The 17,880-nt window shown below is 37.6% G+C and overlaps 1 protein-coding gene across 1 annotated transcript in view; it reads left to right on the top strand.

Moving 5' to 3' along the window:
* The window catches only part of PRDM2 (PR/SET domain 2), a 184,562-nt gene that overhangs the window by 129,125 nt on the left and 37,557 nt on the right, over window positions 1-17,880 (top strand). The gene's annotated exons all lie outside the window — the stretch shown is intronic.

Here is a 17,880-nt window from a genome sequence, read left to right as displayed (position 1 = left end):
CAGAATTTGAGATTTGAAAGGGACTTCATTGTCCATGTAGTTCAGCCCACATGTGAAAAGAATCCTTATTCTAACATGCTTCATCAGTGGTCATTCAAACTTTGGAGAGGGTCAGGAAGGGGAAGCCCACCATCTTTCTAAGCAATAATGCACTTTTGAAAAGCTAGTTGTGAATGAAGTTTTATTTTTCCCCTCCTGACATAGGCCCTAATTGTTACTTTGATAATTTTATAATTCCCACCCTTTTTGGTTGTCATGTCTGTGGCCAAACAAGTCCAATATTTCTTTTCCACTTAAGAGCCCTCCAGGAATTTAAAGACAGCTATTCTATCTCTTCTGAATCTTCCCCCTAGGTAAGAATGTCCACTTCATACAGCTGATTCTCATGTCATGGACTTAGGGAACTTTATGCTCTTCATGTTATCTATTCCCTTCTTAAACCATGATGCCTGATACCAAATACTCCAATAAGGTTAGATTAGGATAGAGAATTATCTACTCTCTTCCTAGAAGCCCTTCTTGTGAAATTCTGAATTGCATTAAGCATCATATTGCTAACTTTTTTATATCAGTGACTTTTTCCCTACTATCCCAGTCATATTTGTAAAGATGACTTTTTTCCCCCAATACCATGTGTAGAGTTTAATCTTAGTGAATTTCATCTTTCCAGATAAAGCTCAATGCTCTTAATTTTTCAGGATTCTTTTAGGGCTTGATTCTGTTACCTGTTAATGAGGTCATTGACTAAAATGTTAAATAGCATAGGGCAAAGTATATCTCTTAACTGGAGGCCTACCATGTTGCTATTGAACTTATTTAACTATTCCTTGAGTTTGGCCATCCAGCCAATTCTGAATTGAATTTGATTCTATTGTCTGTCTTCACAGAAGGTATGTAATCCTTTATCAGAAGTTTTGGTTAGATTGAGGTATACAAGTAATATTTCCTTCTACTAGTTTGGTGATTTTATTTTTAAAGAAAGGGGGGGGGGAAGGGGGAATAGCAAATGTTGTTTGGCATGCCTCACAGCTTGAATTCATGCTGGCTCCTGTAAATCATTGCTTCCTTTTATAAATGTTGGCATACCTATTCTTGAATGATACATTACTTAATTTTCTAAGAAATTAAAGTCGATGTTACAATAGTGTTACAAATTAGTTTGCAGACTCTTGTCTCCATTTTATTTGTTCTCCATTCTGTGGAACTCTTCCATTTTTCATGATATTTCAGAGATCACTGATGCCTTAGCAGTCACTTTTTTCCACTTCTAGATTTATCTGGGCCATGTGACTTGAATTTAGGGTCCATTAATCAAGAGCAGCTAGATTTTGTCCCCATCTCTTAACTTACTCTGCAATGCATTCCTCCACCAAGCGCTCTCCTTTTTCTAACTTTGTTACTATTGAGGTACCCGGGCTTTTCAGTCACACAAACTCAAAATGTAAATGTCATCCTCAGGTGACTCCTCCCTTCTCTCCATTATTCAATCAGTTGTCACGGCCTATTATGTTGGAACACAAAATCTTACAAAATTCAATGTTGAAAAATATCTTTACATATATTTGGAAAATTATATCTGAGGAAAAAAGATTACTACTTAATTTCTTATGCGAAGTCTAATGGCAAATCCATCCCAACATTCACATTGGACTACTTGGGCCTGATCTGTGGTAGAACCTTCTGAGCTCATATTGGTCTTGATCAGCCATAGTCAGACACACTTTACATTGACCCTGACACTGATATGATTTTGGTCCTTTTTGAGTAGGAAGAACAAAAACTATGTCTTGCATATATGTCGCTATTGTTTTCCCCATTATCATGTAAGTTCCTTGAGGGCAGAGATAGTTTTTGTATACCACAATACTTAGAACCTAGTACTTAATAAATAAATGCTTGTTGATTGACAGCCTGAATATGGTCATTCATTCAGAATCTGTCAAGGTTTTCATCCACCCACATCTCAAAGATACCTAAATTCTGGGTGTTTGTGTTTAGACATTTGAGAATAGGGTAGCTTGATGTATAGAATTCTGGAGTCCGTCAAAAAGAATAAACATTTATATAGCACTTACTATGTAAAGCCTCATTTGATACAGCAACCCTTCAAGTTAAGTGTTATTATTATCCCCATTTTATAGTTGAGGGAACTGAGGCCCAAGCTTTTAGGTGTCTGAGATAAGATTTGATCTTCTTAACCTGATTCCTGGCCCAGTGTTCTATCCACTGTGTCACCAGCTGCCTCAGAGTCAGGACTGCTTATCTTTGAATCCTGCTTTGAACATGTAATATCTATATGTAATCTGTAAGTGCAGGTAGCAACCTCTTTGTGCTTCAATTTTAGCATCTGTAAAGTGAGGATAATAGCATTTCAGACGCTTGTGAGAATCACTTGAGATACCATATGTGAAGTACTTAGCAAACTATAAAATGATATGTAAATTATTTTATCATGTGAAAATTTTGAGGGGAGTCTAAGCTGTTACTTTCTGTGACTACTTTAATATCTAAACTTTCACAGTCTTCTGTCTTCCCCATTTTTTTTTTTTTCATTTTCATTTTTTCTTGCCCAGGATCACACAGCCAGGAAATGTTAAGTGTCTCAGGACCTCCTGGCTTCAGGACTTGTGTTCTATCTACTATACCAACTATCTGTCACCACCCCCTCCCCCATTCTTTTTAGTTTAGTTATAAGTTATGTTGATTTGTTGCATATTATTTTCAATTTTTTTAGTTAAAGACCCATTTGGTTAAAATTAACATGATATATAGCTAAATGATCAGCCTTTGTGACATGTACTCTGTCTCTAGCCAGGAATTTTTCAATCCTTTATTGTAAGCTATGATCCTTTCTTCCTTTTCTGATCCATCTTCATGATATATTGTGCTAGATTTCCATGTTCTTACATGCTTTGCCTTTCCTGTTTATATTGAGCAAGAAAGGATCTTCTCTAGTCATTTTTCATTCTACCAAGCCTATTATGTTTCTGATAATGGGGTCACACAGATAAAAGTGGAAGTTTTTGTCTTCCAGAACCATACCTGCTTCAAAGGAGACTGTGTATATGTGTGAATGCCCATCTTTGCATCCATCTATCAAGTAATGAAAGCAACACACTAGCATGTAGGAGATTGAGAAGTTTATAGAAAGGTGGTGATTACTTTGATTTTGTAAAAGAAGTAACGTGGAGGATTGGTACATAATTCCATAGAGCATGTCTGGCCAAGAAGCAAGTCCTATGAACCATGATTCATATTTCATAGAGTGTGATCTAATTCAGTCCTCCACTACACCTTCCCTCATTCACTTAAAAAAAAAAAAAAAAAAAAAAAAAAGAGGGTATTTACCAAGAGTTCCCCTTTCTTTCTTCTTCGTTTTGCATTCAGATGTTTTCCTCTATCATCTTCTCTATGGTCTCGGATAATAAAGTGATCCTTCCTGCCAATGCCAATCCCTTTGCATATACTTTTATTTATTTTTCCATATGTACTTTTTTTTTTTTTTTTTTTTTTAAAGCTGGAAGGAGGGACAGTTTTATTCTTGGCAGATAAAAGAGGTTAATTATTGGGTAAGCAAAGTTAAAGTATAGGCGAAGGTGGAGATAAGGAGGGCACTAGACAGAGGGTCCTCACATGGTAGCCATGTTTGGAATCTCTGCCCATATGTACTCTTAATCTCATTTCTTTCTTTCTAGCAAATTGTATCCACTATTACCCCAGCTTTCTTACTTATTCTCTCTCTCTCTCTCTCTCTCTCTCTCTCTCTCTCTCTCTCCCTTCTTCCCTCCCTCCCTCCCTCCCCTAGCTCTTTGCTGTCTGCAAGAATGTCCATTTTAAAAAAAAAAAAAAAAAAAAAAAAAAAAAAGGCCTCACTTGATCCTACTGTTCCTTCCAGTTTTATATTAACCTTCATTTCTCCTCGCCTTCTTAGTCGAACTTGAGAAATTCATCTACACTTATTGCCTCTGCTTCCTCTCTTCACTCTCTTAAAGCTCTGCAGTCTGGCTTCTGACCTCATTTTTAAACTGAAGCTGTTTTCCAAAATTAACAATTCTCTCTTAATAATTACTAAATCTATTGACCTTTTCTCTCTTATTTGACACAGTTAATCATTTTGTGGATAATATCTTGGTTTTCGTGACACTGTTCTCTTTGAGAAGGGTGTTTTTCTCCTATCTACCTGATCCCTTCTCAATCTCCTTTGTTAGTTTTTCATCCTTGTCATGCCCACTGTGGGTCATCTCCCTCTCCCCCCATTCCTGTGATATATCTAGGGTTCTCTTCTGTTTTTACTTGTATACTGTCACTTGGTGATCTCTTCAGTTATCTGTGTGCAGATGATTTCTAGAACTAGAAATCTCTTGAGCTATAGTATATATGCATTATACAATTATAATTATATAATGCTATATACATTACCAATTGCATCTTAGACATCTTGAACTAGGCATGCTGTAGTCATCTGAAATGTATCATTTCCTTTTTTTATAATAATTTTTATTTTTCAGAATACATGCAAAGATAGTTTTCAACATTCATCCTTGCAAAACCTTGTGTTCCATATTTTTCTCCCTCCTTCCCCACTTCTTCCTCTCCCTTAGACAGCAAGTAACCCAATATAGGTTAAACATGTGTAATTCTTCTAAATATATTTTCACATTTATCATGTTGCACAAGAAAAATCACATCGAAGAGGAAGAAAAATGAGAAAAAAATAAGCAGCAAATAAGAACAAAAAAGGTGAAAATACTAATGTGATCCACATTTAATCCCTCTAATCCTCCCTCTGGATGCAGATGGCTCTCCATCACAAGTCTGTTGGAATTAGTCTGAATTACCTTTTTGTTGCAAAGAGCCAAGTCCATCACAGTTGATCATCACATAATCTTTTTGTGTACAATGTTTTCTTGGTTCTATTCGCTTCACCTAGCATCAGTTCATGTAAGTCTCTCCAAGCCTTTTGTGAAATCCTTCTGCTGATTCGTTTCTTACAGAACAATAATATTCTATTACATTCATATACCATAACTTATTCAGCCATTCTTTAATTGATGGGCATCCATTCGGTTTCCAGTTCCTTGCCACTACACCCTTCTTTATGATTTCTTTGGGATACAGACCCAGTAATGGCACTGCTGGGTCAAAGGGTTACAGTTTTATAGCACTTTGGGCATAGTTCTAAATTGCTCTCCAGAAGGTTTGGATCAGTTCACAACTTTGCCAACCATGTATTAGGGTCTCAGTTTTTCTACATCTCCTCCAACATTTATCATTACCTTTTCCTGTCATTCTAGCCAATCTGAGAGGGGTGAAGTGGTACCTCAGAGTTGTTTTAATTTGTGTGAAATGTGCTATTTCCAAAACAACTCATTTTTTTTTTCTCCCACGTCATCCTCTCTTCCTTAGAAGTGTCACAGGGACCACCAGTTTCTTATCCTGCATATCCAATCTGTTGCAAAGTCTCATGGCTTCTTTATAGCAAATGTAGTCTCTTTATCACCTGTTGTCTGGACTGTTGCAATAGCCTTCTAATTACTGTCCTTGCCTAGAGTCTCTTCTCCATCCTAATTCTTATTTCACTCATATCAAAGTGATTTCCCTTATGCACTATTCTGACCATATCATTCATTAAACTCCAATGATTCCCTTTTACCTCTCAGATTAAAATAACACTGACATTTAATGGTTTTTATAACCTGATCCTTTCTAACTTGACGGTCTTACACTTTATTCCTACATTCTAGTCACACTCAGTGACTTAGAGTTTCTCATAAATGACACTTCCATGAGTTATTTCACTTAACTCTTCTTCACACCTGCAATAATCTCACCCCTCACCTCAATTTACTTTCCTTAGCTTGTTCCAAGACTTAGTTCAAACAACCATTATTCAGGAAATCACTCCTGATTCACTCAGAGCCTAGTGTCCTATACTATCCATTTACTCAGTTTATATTGTGCACGTACATGGGTTGTTTACATAGTGTTCCCCCTCCCCTCCCTACCCTATTAGAACGTACACTCCTTCAGGAGTGAAACTTCGGCTCTAAGTACCTGAAACATAATAAGTGCTTAATATTTTCATCTAACAGCACCTCCCTCCCCTGCTGTTTAGAGGAAGACATGAGGAAGAGGTTATGGTGGGGGTTGCATTCCAGGGTCTGGGACAGTAGATTGTGTGAGGAATACAAGAAGACTAGATTGGTGAGTGCAGAAAATCAATTAATTTGTAAGACTAGAAAGATAGATTTGGTGCCAGATAAAGAAGTGCTTTAAAAACCACAAGGTGAAATTTGCATTTTGTCCTTAAAAAAAGCTGGAGCGGGGGGAGGAGGACCACTCAGATTTAAAAGGGGGAATGATATGGTCATACTAGTACAAAGTCACCTTTGAAACTCTGAATTCTGAGTGGATTGGCAGTCAGGAGAGACTTCAAGCAGATAGGCCAATTAGGAGGCTTTTACAATAATCTGGATTGTGATAGGAGCCTGAAGTTGGAAGCTATATGACTGCAGAGAAAGGGGGTAGATGATTTTCTGAATACAGGAAAAGCAAATTTTGGTAGCTGATTAGATATATGGATGTGAGAAAGGAAGGAATTGGGGTAATACCAAGATTGCAAATCTGAGACTTTTGAAGAATGGTATGGATCTTTATGAATGTAGGAAAATAATCTTACATATGTGCCTCTTTTCTCCTTTGACTCTGCCATTATCTTGGTCCTGGCCCTTATCACTTCACACTTGGACTACTGCAATATCCCACTAGGTGGTCTGCCTGTCACAAATCTGTCCCTACTCTAGTCCTTCTTCTTTTTAACTGGCAAAGTGATTTTCATAAACATTAGATCTGACCGTGTCATCACTACTTTGTTCCCCACCCTCTACCAGTTAAACTCATGGCTTTCTGTTATCTCAGGTATCAAATATAAAATCCTCTGCTTGGCATTTAAGACGCTTCATACCCTGCCACATCTTTTTCTGTCTCCTTACATCTTATACACAAACACATAGGCACACGCATATGTAACACTTTGATCTGGTGACATTGGCCTTGTTCACTGAACTAAACACTGGGCATTTTCACTGGTTGTTCCCCATACTTTGAATGCTCTCTCTTCTCATCTTGATTCCCTTGACTTCAAACCTCAGCTAATATCCCACCTTCTCCTGGAAACCTTTATAAATCTCCATTCTAATGCCTTCCCTCTGCCAGTTATTTCTAATTTATCCAATATATAGCTTATTTACAAGTAGTTGTTTACATGCCATCTTCCCCATTAGACTTTGAGGTCTTTGAAAGGAGGAACTGCCATTTTACTTTTCTTGGTATTCCCCAGGACTAAGCATAATGCCTGACAAATAATTGGAAGAATAGTGAATATTTATTTACTGAATGACTGGATTTCTGATACAGGATGACCTCAGTGGAGACTAGGGCTGAATGGATAGATCTGTGTGTAGTTTCTGCAGAGGTGATCATTAAACGGTGACTGCAGTCACAAGGGATGGTAGTAGAGGCAGAGCCTTTGGGTACATCACATTTAGGAAGCATTCTGTGAAGGATGAGCAGCAAAGGAGGCAGAGAGGGAAGTGGTCAAGAGCTCTCAAGTTCATCTTTATTAACCGTCCTGTGCATTTATCTGTAGATGATTAAAGTAATTTTTTCTGACTTCTTTCTTAGATTTTTATTTTGTTTTCTGAGAGTCCATTTCTTCCCTTTTTTCCCCTTAGTCACAGTTTTTTCACCTGCCTTTTTTTTTGGCTGAAAGCCCCCATGAAGAGATTTGCAAGGCTTTTGGCAAATAGATTTTTCCTATGTATTGCTCCGGTGCCCTCCATCCATGAGCCATGATTCATCATCATGAGCCTGTCATCCCTGTATTTTAAATTCAGGAATAACTGACAATTATCTAGCACTTTAAGAAGTGCTTTATGCACACTAATTTGAGCCTTATGATAACCCTGAGATGAAACCAAGGCTAGTTTGACTTTTCATAATGACACACTTAATAAGTGTCCAAAGCATGATGTGGGCCCAGGTCTTTGATGTCAGGAAGGCCAGTTCTTTTGACACTGCCCTATCTTCCAGAAAACCACCTCTTATTTTCCATACCTTTCTCAAGGATATTCCTTTTTCCCCCCTAAATCTTTTGCTTTCAAAGGGCAGCACAGGGGGAAATATCTTCTATGCCCCTTAAGTCTTAAGTTCATTATCCACGACTATAGAAACCTTAGCTGTGCTGTCTAGACTTCTGGCAGTACCATCTTTGGCCTTGTCAATCACTTGAAATCATATTAATATATCCCAATTAGACATATTTTGTGTCGCTTTTTTATCATGTCTTAGATACATATCCTAGGAAGACATCAGACCTCTTTATTATCAGGGCAATAACTACTTAGCTTCTTACCCTTCAGCAAGGAATCTCTACAACTGCCACTACTCATCTTTCTTTGTCGATTTATCAACATTTACACAATATAAGGATAAGTAGATCCCTGGAAGATGGATTACCATAATCTTGAAAAAGTGCTATAAGGAAAGACTTTAGATGTGATAAATACTGTAAACATTGATGTGCTTTTTATAGGATAGTAATTTTTAAGACAGTTTTTGAATGGATGGATTTTTTTTTTTTTTTTTCTGAGGCAATTGGGGTAAAGTGATTTGCTCAGGATCATAGAGCTAGAAAGTGTTAACTGTCTGAGACCAGATTTGAACTCAGGTCCTTCTGACTCCAGGGCTGGTGCTCTATCCACTGCACCACCTAGCTGCCCCTGGATGAATTAAAAAAAAAAATTGTGGTGCATCTGCTTTGTGTCAGGTTATATAACAAGTGCTGAGGTTCCAAAACAAGAGTAAATTTCCATAGGGAAAGACAACACAAGGGCTTGACAACCAGGGAAGAAGTATTTTTGGGAGAAAAGTCGGTATAGTAATAGGAGTAACAGGGCAGTTGCTTGAGATGTCCTTGCCAAGAATGATAGTACTAGGAGCAGGATAGGCCTGGGAACAGGAGAGGAAGAGGGTTCCTTTAATGGCAATGCATAATGGCTTATAGATGTCTGGGAAGATCCTAGTCAGCTAGAAACTGGGCAGGGTAAGTGAAAAGCTCACTAGTCTGACCTTTGAGTTACAGGGCTGGGGCCCTTCAATTCTATAGAAAATGGTGGCTGGAGAGCCATTCAGCGTGCTTTGGAGATGGACATGCTATACTAAAAATGAATAACAAAAGTAATAATCATAAAGCATTTATTAAACTTCACTACCCATTTAGTATACAAATAGAAAATCAGGACAGGCTCTCAAACCCACATTCTAACGTGGGCACCATATATAAAATATCTCAGTGGTTTTTAAAGTACAACAGTAGGCAATAATACTATTTTCATTATTAAAAACATATGGCTTCTTAAAGTGCATCAGCTGACAGTACCAGGGATTTGGGGAGAAAGAATTTTCTTTCCCAGGTCTTAAGTAGATGTGGCTGTTAAGGAAACAGCGACTGTACTATGTACAAGGGAAATTACCAGCATGCAAGGGATGTAACAATTGCTTCTTTGGACTGTGGTGCAGGGGTCAGCCTGGAAGCAGGCTGAAGGATTAAAAAGTGCTACTTTTCCCAGGATTTTTGTGTTGGTGATGGGTAGGCCATTCCCTTTCTCTGCAAGGACTGGTTTTGATGGTAGCTGGACAAGGAGAGGTAAAGAGGGAGCCTGATAACATATAGGAATCCTACAATTTTGAAGATGAATATTTTCCTGTGGCAACCGCGCTAGCACCCAGGATACCTCAGAATCAGCCAGAGTCAGGATAAGCAAAAGTCCTTAGTCTTTATTCTTGGTCTTTAGGGGTAGAAGTGAAGGGGATGGAAGAGAATTTCCGTAACCACCTTCTTCCTTGTCCACAGCAAAAAGTGACTCTGGTTCGTTTTACTCCACCCCCTAGTCTCTATATACAGTCCTCTGTATACACCAGTCATTGAGCCAGCACAGGATAGTGGGAAGGACCATTTTCCAAGCATATGCTCATAGAGTATTGTGCAATTGGTAATTAGCTTTAAGTGCTTGAACCGACTTCAGTCCAACGACTCAAGAGTTTCAGCCCTCTACATTTTCCACTACTGGAAACCTTAAAATACTATGAAAATTGAATTTATTACTAACATTTGTGGGGGGGGGGGGCAAAACACCAAAAAACAATTAGATACAACATTAGTGAAGTGTTCTTTGGGAAGATAGGGTAGGTGGACCAAAGTACCTGGACTACTACTGTCCCTCAGATCCAGAGGCAAACAGTCCAGGATCTTAAGCCTAAGAGCCTCAAGACTTTGTCTCCCAGATTACCTTGTTCCTATATGTGAAATAGGCAGTAAGACTTATCCCCACAGTATAAGGAAACCAAATTGTTACAGTGCCTTTTTGGCAATCAATGGCTCATAAGTGACAGCCATGATGTGAACTTAAGCTTTCTGCCATTCAGGTTCACTGTTCTTTCCAGCAGTGGATCAAGCACCAGTCTTGGAGTCAGAAAGATTCATCGTTCAGAGTTCGAATTTGGCCTCGGAGACTTAATAGCTATGTGACCCTGGCAAGTCACTTGACCTTGTTTACCTCAGTTTCCTCATCTGTAAAATGAACTGGAGAAGGGAATGGCAAACCATTCCAGCATCTCTGTTAAGAAAACCTCAAATGGGATCATGAAGAGTGAGGCATGACTGAAAAATGACCCAATAACAATTACTGCCTCTCCAATCTCACAAATGTGTACATAGAAGCTATTGCAAACCATCTAAATTTGATCCCATTTTACTAGAGTGATGCAGAAAAAAGGTACAAGTGATATTCCTGACTCTACATGTAGATTCTCCCTGTTACTAGTTTCTTCTTATACAATACATAATCTCAACAGCTTCTAAAGTGATTTCCTTAAGGGCTGAATTGACCTGGTCAGTAAACTGCCCTCTTCTTTAGCCTCTAATGACTCCTTATTACCTCTAGAATAAAATAAAATTTTAGTGTTAACTGTTAAAACCCTTTACAGCTTGTTGCAAACTTAACATTTTATTTACCTACCATATGTTTGTTTATAATGTATGCTACATTCCATATACCATGTAGGAAATATATATATATATATATATATATATATATATATATATATATATATATATATATATATAATATATATGTATGTATGTATGTATTTGATATGTATAAAAATAAAACTATATACACATATCTTCTCATATAAAAATTTTAAAAATTATCAAACGTTTATTGTTTTTCTCTTCTACTTTCCCCCAGGGAAAAAGAAAAAAGATCCTTTTAATAAATGCTTAGTCAAACAAAACAAATTCTCCTATTAGTTGTATCCAAAAATGTGTCTCATTCTGCTTATTGGTCTATCACCTCTCTTGTCAGGAGGTAGGTAGTATACTAGTGAATTGTGATTTTATCATACTGTGGCCAGAGATATACAAGTCTACATTATAGTTAGTTTTTTACTTTGTTCTAAAAAGTCCTTTTTTTCCCTTCCTTGTAAAAATTAAGATTTATATTTCCCCTCCATTTTACTTGTTCCCTGTAGTACTTTAAAAAGTTTGTCTAAGAGAAGCTTTTAAGCTTATATATTCTTATCTGTTGAATTATTAATGAAAGCACATGACCCAGATGAATAGTTGTGTTGCTTCAGAATATGTGAGAGAAATGTTATTTTTCAATGATCCCGAAGGAGTGTAGGGAGCAAGAACGTAATAAGTACCAATGAATATATTTTTTATTTATTGGTTCAGCACACAACAAAGCTGTGTCTGTCACATTAGTTACAAGGGCCTTTTTGTCAATGCACATTGTTCACTAGATTTGTTTATTAAATGTGTATTTACTGATCACTTGCTATGATATATTCAAACATGAATAATGTGGTCCCTACCCACAATCAAAGCACAGGCTTCATAGAATCATAAATTTGGAAGATGAATTTACTTTAAAGACTATTATAATTCTATCATTTGGTAGATGAGGAAACAAATTAAGAGACTGATTAAACTACAGGCAGTCAGCACAGAGTTGGGATTTAAGCCTAGGGCTTCTGACTACCAGTTCCAGTGCTTTTGTGTGCAGTCTGAATAAAAAGGGACCTCAGCTAGCCTAAACAAGAATCCTTGCTACATCAATCTGTCAATTCATCCTATTCTTGAAGACCTCAACTGAGTGCGAATTCACTAGTTCCAAAATAAGTCTGTTACTCTTTCTGATAGAAATTTGTATTTCCATCAGACCTAAATTTGTCTCTGTAGCGTTGATCCTTGCCCCAGTTCATATCTCTTGAGTCAAGGACAATAAATAGTAGTAAATATCCCCTGTTCTTTCATGTAGTATGAACTTAAGGCCCTTCCCCTTCCCTTCCTGAATGTCTTCTCTCAGGCACTGTTCAGTTTGCCAAAGAACTTCTGGAACTGTAGTATTCAGAACTGAACACAATACTTCAGAAGGACGGGGGCAGAGTACAATAGGACTGCAATTTCTGTAATCCTGGTCACCATGTCCCTCAGTGAAGCAAAACTTACACTATCTTTTTTTGGTTGTCATATCACACTATTGATTAAGTTTGAGCTTGGCTTACTAAATACCTCAAGTCTTTTTTCACATGGCTGGTTGTGTCAGCCACAATTCCCCAATATAGTTGTTTTGGGGGGAGTGAAGGGTTGTTTTAATGTTTCACTGATGTTCGTTTTAAAATATCATTGACATTTCCCCCAACTGCCTTGCCCCACCATAATATTTCTTTGTTATAGATATAGTTTAAGAAAAATCATGCGCTAATTTGTTATAATATGAAAAACATATGAAAAAATATGAATATGAAAAATATAAGATTCATCCTGCACCTATAGTCTACTATTTTTTCATAGAAAAAGCTGCCTGATCAAAACTCTGAAATGATTGTATAGTGATCAGAATTCTGAAGTCTTTCAGTGTCTTTTTTACATTACTGTGAGAGTTTGTGTAAATTGTTCTTCATATTCTACTTCTTTCCATATTGATTCATACAAGTTTTCTCAGATTACACTTAATTCTATGTGTTTGTTGTTTCTTATACTGGGTTAATATCTTTACATACATACATACACAGTTTGCTCAGCTGTCCCCTAACCAAAAGACATCCACTTTGTTTCCAATTCTTTGTTGCCATCATAAGTATTTTTTATTCAGTGAGACTTTTACAAAACCATTTGCATCCTTGGTTGAAGTGTATACCTAGTAGTTGTATTATTGAGTCAAAGAATATATATTTTCTCCTAGAATTCCTAATTCTATTCATAGGATCATAGATTTAGAGCTGGACCTTAGAAGCCAAAAGAGCAAATCCCCTCATTGTAGAAAAGAGGAAAATATGGAATGACTGAAACAACTGAACTAGTTTATAGCTTCACTAATATTGCCTTAGAATGTCTCTCTTTCTGAGGATAGGATTTTCATTATAGGGTATGATTCTTCTCATGAGAATGTTTTTAATGTAGTGAATATTGTCTGCTTTCTTATGTTGCCTTTTCATTTCAATGATTATTTTAATTATCCTCTATTTTAGTTTATTTGGTTCATAGATTTTCATCAATAACCTTCCTCTTCACTTTTTAGAAAATAATTTGTAATGAATTTCATGTTTATTTATTCCATACATCTTCAGCTTGTTTGCCATGCCAAGACAAAGACAAAATGCAGGCTGAAGTAACCTGGGGAGAACTTAGCAGTTTTTAAACTTTACATTACTTGCCTCTTGCCTTTTCAAGATTCAGCAGTCCACTGACCCTGGCCTCCTTGGTGTTTCTGCAGGATACTTCATCTCCCGACTGCATTTTCATTGCCTCTCCCCCATGTCCCTTCCTCATCTTTATTTCTTGGCCTCTCTGATTTCTCTCAAGTCCCAGAAAATCCCCCTCTTCCATAAAAAGTTTTTTCCATTGTGTTTTTCCTTTGTTCATTATCCATAGTTCAACTTCCTATGTTTTGTTTGCATGTAATTGTTTATATGTTGTTTTTACCATTAGACTGGGAGCACTTGAGAGTAAGGACTGTTTTTAATTTTCCTTTGGAACCTCCTATCTTAGCACAGTGCTTAGTCGACCTATCAGCCAATTAACCCAGAGTGGCTTTATGTAGTGTACATCTTAAAGCTGTCCTTTGTCCTTCCCTGTCATCCAATGGAAACAAAAGCCCAAACCAGACCTTGGAAAAAAATCTTCTTAGGAAAAGGGAGAAGGTAAGACTCCAGTGTTCATACAGACCTTATGCCTCAGCATCATTTTCCTAACTCATATGTGCTATTGAATGCTGATGGGATCAACCTAGTAAAATGAACCTAGTAAGATGAATGGTAAGTCACAACCCATGGTGGGCTGGGCTTGCCTTGGACTAGACTCTGTAGCTCCCTCAGTTGTAGTAGCCAAAACTGCCATTGGTTATCTTTATGTCCAGAAAGAAAAATTTTCATTCATTTGCCTGTAAATTGTTTGTTGGCCTTGAATTCAGTGGCACAAAGAGACCTTTGTTATGCCCTAGGCCAGAGGTTTTTTTTTTTTTTTTTTTTTAATAAAAAGGACTATACACACTTCTTTTTCTTATGTCCCTTTCTTCCAACTATTCAGAACTCAGAAGTAATAGGCCCTTTGTGAAACAGGACAGAGTTTTTCTATTGAGTGAGAAGAAGAACGAAGAAATATAATGATTCCATCTTTTTCTGTTTCCCCCCTGTATAATGTTTTATTCCTCTGGTATTGAATTTCAAAGTCCAAAGAGGCTGAAGGGTGGGGGTTAAGAAGAGAGAAGGGAAACTGGGTAGGGTCCAAAGAAAAGATTTCTCTTATAACACTGCAAAAAGAATTTTGAAAGTGAAACTAAAAGAGCCTGATGCCATTATGTTGTGAATGATGAAATAAAATGGAAGTCCCTAATCTGGATCCATGTGCCTTCTCCTCTCAGATAATTTGCCATGGGGCTTCTCTCTTCAAATAAGATAATCTTGGCAAAGTGCTTAGCAGAGTGTCTGACACATAGTAAGTACTTAACAAATTCTTGTTCCCTTCTCCTTCCCTTGACTTGCCTGAACCTGCTGAAACCAAGATTGGAGGTATAATACCAGCAACTAACATTTATATAGTTGCTTTCAAGTTACTAACACACTTTATTAACGTCTTATTGGAGGCTCAGGATAACCCCATGAAGAAGATATTGTAGAAATTATTATCCCCATTTTAAAGATGAGGAAGCTAAAGCTTAAAGAGATTGTAACTTACCATGGTCACAACTCACAAATGTTAGAGGAGAGATTTGAATCAAGGTATACCTGATGAAAAGTCCTATATTCTACCCAGATTGTGTTGCTGTACAAAGGGCAGCCTACAGTTGCTCAAATAATAATCACTTTAGCATGAATGAGAAATATCTAGGTGATCACAGATCTAAGCAACCTACCCTGCCTCATAAGCATAACGAATTGTTTTGTCTTCAATATAGAATATAACAAAGGAAGCAGGAACTAATGGAAGGTAGTGTGGCACAATGAGAAGATTCAGGAATTGGAATCAATGGGTCTTTGGGCAAGTCACTTTAAACGCTCTGGATCTTAGTTCCCTTCTTTGAAGAATGAGAGAGTTGCACTAAATGGCCTCTGAGGTCCCATCCAGATCTGAAGCTATGAATCAGTGATTCATAGATCGCCTTTCTATTATGTCTGAGTACAGCAATTAACCAACAAACAATTCAACAGGCGTGCATTACACACTTAAAGCATAGAAAATACTATGTTAACTAGGGCTATAGAAGTAAAAAAAGATTCATCTGTCTTTGCCCTTGAAAGTCTTTGGGAGAAGAAAGAAATATACAGATAAACCTAAATATAAGCATGGATGTATGGGGGCAAATAAAAGATACAGACAATAGCAGAATTGGAGTCAGGAAGGAGGGAACACTTGTAGTTTGGCAGCTGAGGGTTGGGTAGGAAGGGAAGCTTCCTGGGGAGGGGGTGGCAGCTGAGCTTGAAGAAAGGGAAGGAATTTGACAGGTGGAGATGAATAACTGCATTCCAAGCAAAGGGCATGACCTGCAGAAACGAATGGAGGTGGGATATGATGTTGACATTTGGCCTGGAATACTAAGAATGTGAAATGGACTGATTTGAAATAAGGCTAGGGAGGTAGGTTAAGCCCAGATTGTTCTTGTGTCTGAGGAGAAAGATTTTGTATTTTACCTGCAGGAGATAGGCAGGGAGGGACAATTTTTGAGTAGGAAGTGGCATGGTCTGGGTGGAGTATGGATTGAATTGGAAGAGACAGGAAGCAGGAAGATCAATTAAGAGGCTGTTTCTGTAGCCCAGCCTGGCCCTCTACAAAGCTTGCAGCCAAAAACCTAGACAGGAGATTACTGTGGGAGAGCTGAGATTGACAGAACTTGCTAACTAATTGGATGTGTGGAGAAAGGGATAAGTCAAAGATCACACCGTACTGAGAAATAAATTGTTTCATACCAATGAATTTTCAAGAAGCTTACCTGTTTAAGTCAAAAAACTTGTTTGGTTCACCCCCATCCCCACCTTAACCATGTTTAACATATAACCCTAATCCCAAAAAAAAAAAAAAAAAGTCTTTTTTTTCCCCTTTTATTGTATTTATTTATTTATTTTGCTGAGGCAATTGGGATTAAATGACCTGCCCAAGGTCACATAGTTAGGAAGTGTAAAGTGTCTGAGATCAGATTTGAACTCAGGTCCTCCTGACTTCAGGGATGTGCTCTGTCCACTGTACCACCTAGCTGCCCCTTCTTTCCTTTAAAAAGGGTGTGAGAATATCCTGAAAGAGCTGATTTCTGTCAGTGTGAGAAATTTCTTGTGTACTTCCTTCACAGAGGCAGTTCACAACTATAAGCAGGAAAGGACTTTAGAATCATCTAGTCTAAACCCCTTCATTTTACAGATAAGGAAATTGAGGCTCAAGGAGGTAAAACTAGACTAAGATCATGTAGTTTTTAAGTATCCGAAGTGACATTTGAGTCTAAGTGTTCCTGACTCCAAACCAAATATTAGAGGCTTTGCCCGAAGCTGCTTATCAGACAGTCCACTGACTATATCTTAAACCTTTTTTTATGACTGGGCATCATCACTAATTTCTATTCTGATCTAGACCTCCAGGGGCTTGTTGAGGCTATTTCCTCCCTGTATTGAATAAATAGTCACAGCTAGTGATCTGCTTTTTATAGTCCCTCCCACCCCACCCCCTTGCTTGTCTTTGCCAAATTAAGTTGTTGCTGCCTCCAGCCACGCCTTTCACCATTGCTTCTAAACTACTAGACTAAAAATCGGGTAATTGAACTTGTTGGAGCTGAGTATAAAATAGACTGGGAGGGGGCATATCACAATCCTCTCTTTTCTGTCACATTGGATTTTATAACATCTGTTTTGGCCACCTGTTTCTCAGTTGGGTGGATGAGGTTTCTAGATAAGAGATCAGGTAACTGAGATGTTACTATACCAAGATCCTGGAGGTTTTTTTTTGTCTTGAGTAAAATAGCATATCAACTTGATATTTCGTGAACCAAAGATACTACAATTAGTTTCAGAGTTGTAAGGATCCGTCGAAACTATCTATAGTCCAACTAACTCTTGTACAAGAGTTCTTTTTATAACATTACCCAACAAGCTATCTTCTAGTCTTTGCTTAAAGATTTCTAGCGAAGGAGAACTCAAGAACTCCCAAATAGTTTATTTCCTCTCTTGGAGAGTTCCAAATGTTAGGAACCTTTTCTTATAATCATGCTAAATCTCCCTCTTTGTGACTTCCACTCAGTGCTCTTAGTTCTTTTTCCCTGGGTACTTTTAACC

The sequence above is a fragment of the Antechinus flavipes genome, chromosome 3 (genome assembly GCF_016432865.1).
Source record: "Antechinus flavipes isolate AdamAnt ecotype Samford, QLD, Australia chromosome 3, AdamAnt_v2, whole genome shotgun sequence".
In the NCBI taxonomy this organism is placed as follows: Eukaryota; Metazoa; Chordata; class Mammalia; order Dasyuromorphia; family Dasyuridae; genus Antechinus; species Antechinus flavipes.
Note: the sequence above shows the minus strand (reverse complement) of the source record. Positions and strands in the feature narration are given on the sequence as shown.